Source organism: Lathyrus oleraceus, chromosome 5 (genome assembly GCF_024323335.1).
Source record: "Lathyrus oleraceus cultivar Zhongwan6 chromosome 5, CAAS_Psat_ZW6_1.0, whole genome shotgun sequence".
In the NCBI taxonomy this organism is placed as follows: Eukaryota; Viridiplantae; Streptophyta; class Magnoliopsida; order Fabales; family Fabaceae; genus Lathyrus; species Lathyrus oleraceus.
In genome coordinates this window covers 236,486,492-236,496,201 of record NC_066583.1, presented here as the reverse complement: position 1 = coordinate 236,496,201, position 9,710 = coordinate 236,486,492, and the positions used below count along the sequence as shown (strand labels likewise).

The window sequence follows — 9,710 nt, the reverse complement described above, 5'->3', positions numbered from 1 at the left end:
ATATGTGGCTTTATGCATCATAAAAAATCAAACATACATTGCATATAGCATGCATATCATGCTTTTCCTTTGCAACTAACATATTTCCCCACAGAGTAGTTTAAACAACCCTCAACAGACGAAGTTATGAAAGTCTACCTGCCATTCCATATTCCAAATACACTTATCTTTCTCACATTACAATCGTTCCTCAACGGGATTTTTTTGGATATTTTAGTATTTAATCCTCTTTTACATTGAATACCTGAAAAGATGTCGCAATTTGCGCATTCAGATTTAACATGATTAAATACGGGCAATTGTCATACCCCAAAATTTTCCTCCCCTTTTTACTTTTCATATGACCTTTAGTTTGAGATTCATATTCACTCATTCATACCCAATACACGTGCATCATTCATTCACATTAGAACTTTCTAATAATCATTATAGATTCAAAGTTTTTTGTTATTTATACCTAACAAAAGCTAGGGTTTGCTTGAGGATCAATCCCCAAGATTGTGGTGATGCTTATAATTTATAATCAAAGGGTGAAACCCTAATTTCTTGTGCTTAGGACCTTGGTTCATGAAGATTGCAATCATGATATTCACATATGCATCAATACCCTAATTCATTGGAGGTATGATTCTTGATCATTATATAATGCATTATCAATCATCAAGGTTGATTTGTTCTTAAGAATCATCCATCAAGTTGATCATTTGATCTACATACCTATATTCTTGGTGATTCATTTGATCCAAGGCTTTGTTCCAGCTTTCATCCATGTAATATGCATTCTATTTTCCATTCAAGACCATTTGATCCTAGGCATATCATATGCATTCTATTTTCCATTCAAGACCATTTGATCCTAGGCATATCAAAGTCATTGGTCCATGCTTCATGGTTCATGATCTCTTAGGTCATTGATTTCATCATTTCATAGTGCATTCTAGTCCATTTATCTCATGGTTCATTATGTATTCATAGTCCATAAATATTTGATTCAAGGGGCTTTTTCCTAGTCCATTGGTCCATGTGTATTCATAGTTCCTTAATGTGTTTAATCCATTAGGTCATTCATGATTCATTTCAAGGTGGATTCAAACATGGAAAATAAAGCATTGTTCTTTAAACCATGTATATTCAAAAAAAATGTCCATTCATTCATACAATTGTCACTTTACATTGTCCATACAAAAGAAATATAAAAAATACATTTTTTGTCAAAAGTCGACTTTTGGTCAACAATTGACTTTTTGGTCAACCAGTTGACCAAAGTCAACTGACCTATTTTTCATCTCCTAAACCCTAATGCACATTGTATCTTCATTCTTTCACCTTTCCATGTGATTCCATGATCAATTTCTTCATGAGTAAGAAAACCTCACTTTTGCACCAAGTATGTCTTTTTGCCATGCCTTAAATGTCCAATTGCCAAGTCAACAACCCTGCATTCAAGAATACATACATACATCATTCAGACAAGCATACATTATGAAGTATGGCCATTCATTAAACAAGCCATGCATCATTAGCATCATTCACTAATGGCCATCAATCTAAAGGAAAGGCAAATAACTTTCCTACACTAGTAGCTGACCTGTCAATAAGGCAATACAAGTTTCATTGGATCAAACATTGAGACGGCAATGCATTTACTTTAGCAAAGATTGCACCAACTGTTATCAACATAATTCAATACACAAAATCAATGTCGTAGCCATATTTTTATAAGACCTTATTTTAACCACATTAGAAATATCTCATAATAGTCATAACCTAAGCAGACATGGGTTCAACAGAAAATGGATTGCGATTAGAAAAGTATGCATCATAATAAATACCTGCACCAACATGTAACAATAATTCTCATGCAGGAAAAAGTGAAGAAACTTGATTTCACCAAATCCAGCAGGTCACCTGTAACTTGCAATTTCCAAACAAGCCATGCCTTGCATCGAAACCTGCTAAGTTTGTCCAAAAGTGTCCAAGTACTTTGCAATTGAGTCACAACCACAATTTTCAAGCACATGCAATGACAAAACATTTCAACCTGCAGCTCGAGGCCAAACTGGTTAAGCAAGTCATCCAACATACATTTCTACCAAGCTTTCAAACATAACTACCAGCCACAATAGATCATGATTCAGTTCACTAACTAACACCTCCTCTAACAGTGGAATTCTCAACTAACAAAAACACTTTGTAACTAACTGCATTTCTAGCCTAACTGAATAGTCATCCTAACAGAAATCAGAATCTCAAGGTCTAACAGAGTTAGGATTTCTAACTAACTTTCCATTGTGATTAAATTAACAGAGTTTCATATGTTAAATCTCTCCATCTATAAATTGACCTCACTCTGCAATTTTCATCGACCCTTTCATTTTTTCTCAGAAATCTCAATCTTGTTCTCCCTTTCAATCTTAGAACCTCTCTCCCCACCCTCATACAAAGCTCCTTCGAAATACTCCATCAAAGCTCTACCACAACCTCAGAGCAGATTCATCCTCATGATCCACTCTCTACAACATCTTCGAAACTCACATTTAGAAAGTGGAAGAAGAAGAAAAGAATCAGAAGAAAGAAGAAGAAGATAGGAGCAAAAATGTACCTGACTTCAAGTGATTCCTCAGTGCAAGCTTCGTCCTCACCGCAACAACTCATCGGAGCAAATCTCTGCTCTGGAGATAATTTTTTCCTTCTTGATTTTTTCCTTCTTGATTCCTTTCATCCTTGTTACACATATGTAGCTTAGGGGCCAAGGAAACAAATCCCTAACACCAGGGACTTTGATTCCTCCAATCAATCATTTAATTTTGATTTTAGTGGTTAGGGTTTTTGATAGATTTTGCACGATTTGATAGATTTAGGTTGTTTCAGATGAAATTAGGTGGTGATTCGAATATAGAATGGAATTTAGAGTGGTCTGGCATTTTTTATTTTGATGATTGTTGCTCCACCACCGCTGGTGGTGAGCTCCGGCTTAATGGAGAAGGAGACATTAGTGATTTTTGACTCAGTCTGAGCTTGTGGAAAACGATTAACATGTGGAACATATGCTCTTTGTTTGATATGAGTTTCCTTCCCTCTCAATTCCAGAATGGGCCAATGACTCCCTAGACCTAACCTTTCTTGCTGTTTGCACCCTAAACTCTTCTATACCCCCTGATTCAAAGCTGAAAGTGGCAAATGGGCCTTATGTTGGGCCATGCGCCCTTGCTCCCTGCACTCTCTATTTTTTCTAGCAAACCCCTGTTTATATTTCTTCTATCTCTGTGATTTTTAATTATTTTTTTATGTTTTTTTAGCATTTTATATCTTGATAAAAATAATGGGAAAATAAATAATTGTTTTGATGCCTATTTTAGAATTAATGATACATAATATTAGTGTTAGAATGAATGATATTTGTTTTCTTGTTTTTTTAATTGAATATAATCACATTTACCATGTTAATTAGAATTTTAATTCTTTTCAGGTTTAATGCATGTAGTTAATTGATAGTCTGTGTATCATTAACATGTTCACATAGTGTTAGGTTGATTTTTAGAATCAAGATTAGCATATGATTTGATTAATTTATTAGGTTTTAGATCATCAACCCATTCTACATAATTCATAATTGATTTCATCCCCATTGATTGAGTTGATCAAAGTTCACTTTGAACAACCAAATCCTTTGACATGTTCTAATTCCCTTAGTTTGTTCAAGTGATCAAAAGACCATTGATCACATGATAAGGCTATTCCCCTTGTAATGAAGTTGCACTAGATCTCAAGACTTCAACTCAAGATCGAGACTTCAAACTTCAAGTCAGTACAAGTCATACACTGCAGACAGACTGGATTATTACTCAAGCACAACCAAGGTGTATCAACACTTGTCAATCATGATTTTATTTATGTTCCATAAGCCTTAAGTGGTAGAGAAGGGGTAAGAGGAAGCATTCCTATCTTTATTCTGAATATCTTTGGGTACGGGACGAATGACCCAGTTGCTCATAGTATTCAACTTTATTCATAGACTTTAGTATAATTTGAATTAAATGATTGTGAAGTCTCTTTCTTCACAAACAATATTTCATCATAAGTGAAATTCTGGTATCAGATATGAGATGCCGAAGGTAATGTCACGACACTAATATCTGAGTAATGCAAACAGGATAAAGATAGAGAATAGTAATGCAAGAGACACAAGCAATTGTTAACCCAGTTCGGTCCAACTCATCTACATCTGGGGGCTACCAAGCCAGGAAGGAAATCCACTAAAATAGAATCAGTTCAAAGACTCTTCGTACACTTCAACAAGTTACAGTCTTTCTCACCTAATCTCTACCCGTGCAATTTCTACCTAAGCACTCTTAGATATGAGAACTCACTCACTTCCCTACAATCACACTTGTGATTTTAAACAACAATCCCTTGAAAAAAGAAAACACTTTTCAATAACACACACTTGATTTTACTTCACAGTTTCAATCAAGTAGACACACTCTTAATCTTGCTTAACAGCTTTGATCAAGAAGACACACACTTGATCTTGCTTAACAACTTTGATCAAGTAGACACACACTCTTGCTTACAAGCTTTGAGTGACAAATTACAACCACAAATCAGACCAATTTAATCATCTAAGGATGACTTGAATGGATTACAAGTTTCACGACTAAACAAGACACAAACCCTAGCTCTCTCTCAGTATTTCGCTCAATATTGGTTGTGTGTAAAATCAGGTTTTTCGAGTCCCTTTTTATAGAAGCTTTCAGCTGGGCTTGGACATCTTGAAAACCCTAAACTATTTTCCAATTAAATCTTCTCATGACAGCTAGTTAGATCTCCTTGGAAAATAAGTAAATCAGGTTGTAATTAATGATTGAATGCGCCTGCAAATCAGATCTTCAATCATACATAGATTTCCATTAAATGCACAATCACAAAAAACATAACATTCTTCTTGAATATTCTGTGTACAGGATGTCATGACATCGGGTCGGACATCCTGGAACAATCCGGCATAATTCCATTTATAATTTCCAGCAGGTACATACCACATCAGATGCCATGACATTGGGTATGACATTCTGAAACAATCCTGCATAATTATGTTTCTTAAATTCCAGCAGGTACATAATATCAGATGCCATGGCATGGTGTATGACATTCTGAAACAATCCTGCATAATTATGTTTTCCATTTAAACTCCAGCAGGTACACAGATATATTATGTTAAGACATCACATACAACATCTTGTAAACACTCTTTGTTTTACCAAAATTGCTGCCAACACTTAGAACCAACAATAAGGAGGAACAAGGAGAGTCTTCTTTAGTAACTTGTCAACTATGATGAGGATCACATGCAATGGCCCTTAAGTAGTAAAGAAGGGGTGAGAAGGAGCATTCCTATCCTAATTATGAATATCTTTGGGTAAGGGACGAATAACCCAGTTACTTAGAGTATTCATCTTTACTCACAGACTTTAGTGTCGTTCAAGTCAAATGACTGTCAATTCTTGTGCAACATCATCCTCATTTCTCATCAATGATATATTGTCTTCTTGGGACCAAGTACCATATTTTTGTGGATTCTATATATACTTTTGGGCCAATAACCAACGCCCACCTTTGAACCAAGAGCTTTTTGTCTTGTATAGACAAACATTTCCTTTCCTTTTATTTTTAGCAAATATGCCTGCTTTACTCTTTGGTTCATAGGAGAATGACATGGTCTTGTTGACTTGTGTGGAGTTATTCCTTAGCAAGTTGACTTGCAAGCCCATTCAATTGGTGGAGGTCTTGTTGGGATCAATAATGTCACACGAGTAGTCGTGGTTAGGCATTACTCTTTCCAATATAAACCTTAGAAGCCAAGGACCTTAGATACCTAGCCCATCTTGGCCTATTTTAGGACGTAGTGCGAAGGTCGTTCAAGTGTAAGATTTGATACGATTGTTACGTGATACTACACTTATAAGAGTCTCTCTTGAAAATATTTTTGGAATACGAGTAGTCGTTTTATCCGATAATATCCAAAAGATGAGATGATAACTATGGGGACCTCTTTTAGAACATGATTGTCAGGTTTAACCATAGTACACTCCCTTTGGGTGGTTCTTAACCGGGACTCCATGCTCGTGACTTACAACAAACCCTTGATTCGCGGTTGATTCGTTCTCGTATATCCTCAATATCAATGGAACTTGGGTGTTGATTAGGTGTAAACCATGATCCACCAAAATGGATAATTGATATTGACGATGACTTGAGCCATCCCGTGACCTTTGTGTGGTGTGACTTGCTTGATCCTTGAGTGTGAATGTTGCATCCATGCATTCATGCATTCATTTGCATCCATATCATCAACAATAAAGAGTTTTCAAGGAATTTAAGAGGTCTATTTGCAAATTTGCAGACATGGATAAGCAAAGAAGGAATACGAAGAAGTACAGTTTCAGACAACCCGACTTGAAAGAGTTAAGGAGTTGGACATCTTATGTATTAGAGCCTTTGGAGTTCAAAGCTCGCCATGGGAAGCTTCTGTCTATTATTTCTACCAAGCTGGATGAAGGTATGATGAGTGTGTTGGTGCAGTTCTACGATCCTCTGTATCGGTGTTTCACTTTTCCGGATTTCCAGATTTTGCCTACACTTGAGGAGTATGCCTATAATGTGGGTATACCTATCTTGGATAAGTTGTCGTTCAGTGGTTTGGAGAGGGTTCCTTCTTCTCAAGAGATTGTTGATATGCTTCATGTAGATGTATCTGACATTGTTACTCATATGACTACCAAAGGTGGAATTCAAGGTCTCCCATCTGATTTTCTCATTGCCTAAGCTACTTTGTTTGGGAAGGCCATGAGTGAGGACGCCTTTAAAGCCATATTTGTACTTCTCATCTATGGGCTAGTGTTATTTCCCAACATCGACAACTTTGTGGATGTGAATGCTATTAGGATTTTCTCTTCTCTTAATCTTGTTCCGACTCTGTTGGGTGGCACTTATTTCTCTTTGCATATGAGGAATGCAAAGGGTGGTGGTGTCATTGTGTGATGTCTGCCTCTATTGTACAAGTGGTTTATTTCGCACTTGCCTCAGACGCTCGCTTTCAAGGAGAACAAGGGATATCTACGGTGGTCTACGAGACTTATGTCTCTCACTAATGATGATATCTCTTGGTATAATCATGTTTATGATGGCGTTCAGATTATTGATTCTTGTGGTGAATTCTCCAATGTGCCTCTTCTTGGTACATGTGGTGGAATTAACTACAACCCTATTTTGGCTCGCCGTCAGCTTGGGTTCCCCTTAAAGGATAAACCTAACAATGTTTTGTTGGAAGACCTATTATTTCAAGAGGGTAAAGATCCCCAGAACTTGAAGGGCAGGATGGTCCGCGCCTGGCGCAAAGTTCATAGGAAGGGAAGGAAGGAGCTTGGCCCGAAGAATTGCATTGCTTTAGAACCCTACACCGCTTGGGTGAGGAAGAGAGCTTTTGAGTACTGCATGCCTTATGATTATCCGAGACCTACCCTTATGGTTATGGTTGGGCCTTTAACCCTCCCTAACCAAGGAGTAGAGGAGTTGAGAGATGAAGACCGGTCGCGTGCTTGGATTCGTGAGCGAGAAGAACTTCTTCAGCAGCTCAAAGATAAGGATGCAGTGATAGAATTTTTAGAGCATCGGGTTATTGATGAGCCTGATGATGTGGTTACTTCTCTTCTTCCTCAGTCATCCAGGTTCTGAAAGAGGAAGTATGATCGGCTTGCTAAGGAGAAGGTCGACATGGAAGCAACTTATGAGAGAGAGGTTAAGAGGCTTCGTGCAGTTTATCGTCCGATCTCGAGAGCTTTGGATGATTGTTTCTAGGGCTCCATAGGATGTTTATTCTCCTTTTCTCTTGTATTATATTTGGTTACCAAAACTGTATTACTTCTTTGGTGTAAAAATTTTCCAAATATTATTGCTATGTGTATTCCATATATGTCTTAAAAGATTAATATTTTCAAATATTTGCAAATAGATCTCTATAAAGTTCCTCTAATAAAAAACAAATCATATGCACAAACATTGTATGCATCATATGCATAAGTAGGTTTTATTTTGAGCTCTTGATCAAGTGGTCTAACTCTTTGCTCTTCATTTATTTTGAAGACAAACTGACGCACCGGTATAACACCAGAGCTAATCATCCAAGGATAATGGAGCACTTAGAGCAAGAGAACCGAGAATCGAAGGAAGAGGTCGCTAGGCTGACTGCCATGATGGAGTCAATGCTAGCAGCCCATAGTCAAGCTTCACCAACTCCTGCAACTCCTCCCGCGAGGACGGTTATTTCTGAGGTTGCTACCTCGACTATTCCTACTGCAACAACCCATTTCGCTCCGTCTTTGCCAGCCGGGTTCCCGTGGGGGATGCCTGCTAACTTTGTACCCGAGGGTTTTGCTCCTACTCTCGCTTCTTTACCGGCATCTAGCTCGGTCCTATCTGTGCCACCTCCCGTTGTGCACACCTTACCTCGAGTTGAAGACACCATCTATCATTCCGAGTCGTCTGAGGGTCCGGATGTTTATGAAAAGATGGATGAAATGAAAGACCAATTCCTTGAGCTGCGCAAGGAACTGAAGACTATGAGGGGTAAGGACCTTTTTGGTAAAAGTGCTGCTGAGTTGTGCCTAGTGCCCAACAAGAAGATCCCTATTAAATTCAAAGTACCTGGATTTGAGAAATACAAGGGGAAAACATGCCCACTCAGCCATCTTGTGATGTATGCTCGCAAGATGTCAACTCAGACCGAAATGACCAACTTCTTATCCACTACTTTCAAGATAGCCTATCGGGTGCCGCGCTCCGATGGTATATGGGGTTGGAGAATGCGAACATTCGCTCTTTCAATGATCTTGGCGAGGCCTTCGTTAAGCAATATAAATATAATGTGGATATGGCTCCTGATAGGGACTAGTTGAGGGCGATGTCCCAGAAGGACAAGGAGACCTTCAAGGAGTACGCCCAGAGATGGAGAGAGTTGGTAGATCAGATAGCGCCACCCCTAGATAAGAAGGATATGACAAAGATCTTCTTGAAGACTTTGAGCTCTTTCTATTATGAAAGGATGATCGCCAGTGCTCCCTCAGACTTCACCGAAATGGTGAATATGGGGATGAGATTGGAAGAGGGGGTCCGTGAAGGACGTTTGTCTAGGGATGATGGTTCCTCAGCAAAGAGGTACAGGGGCTTTGCTAAGAAGAAAGAGGGAGAGACACATGTTGTGTCCTCTCATGTTAAAAGAAGACCCTCTGTAAGAAGGAAGGATGTGCGTCCTGCCGTCAACCAACACCAGGTGGCTCATATAGCACCTGCTTTTCGAGAAGTTCACCATCATCAACAACAACAACAACATCGTCAACAACAACATGCCTACCAGCCTCGAAACAACAATAACACCAGCACCAACAACTATGAGAGGAAGAGGGTAACTTTTGACCCAATTCCGATGACTTATGCTGAACTGCATCCTTCCTTGATTGATAGGAAGTTGATCACTCCACGAGACCCTCCCGCTGTACCGACCGACCCTCAGTGGTGGTATAAGCCTGGACTATATTGTGTATATCATTCTGGTGCTCCCGGACATGACGTGGAAAACTGTTACCCGTTGAAGACCAAGGTGCAAGACCTTGTGAGCAGTGGTATTTTGTTTTTCGAGGATGTAGGTCCTAATG

The 9,710-nt window shown here is 38.6% G+C and overlaps 1 long non-coding RNA gene across 1 annotated transcript; it reads right to left on the bottom strand.

Annotated features, from left to right (window-relative positions):
* Positions 1 to 1,128: 1,128 nt before the first annotated feature.
* Positions 1,129 to 3,092, bottom strand: LOC127083325 (uncharacterized). Its single transcript, XR_007788389.1, has 4 exons — positions 2,603 to 3,092; positions 1,833 to 2,041; positions 1,589 to 1,667; positions 1,129 to 1,436 (listed from the first exon to the last, which is right to left on the bottom strand). It is a non-coding gene; the product is annotated as an uncharacterized LOC127083325 (long non-coding RNA).
* Between the last annotated feature and the right edge of the window lie 6,618 nt (positions 3,093 to 9,710).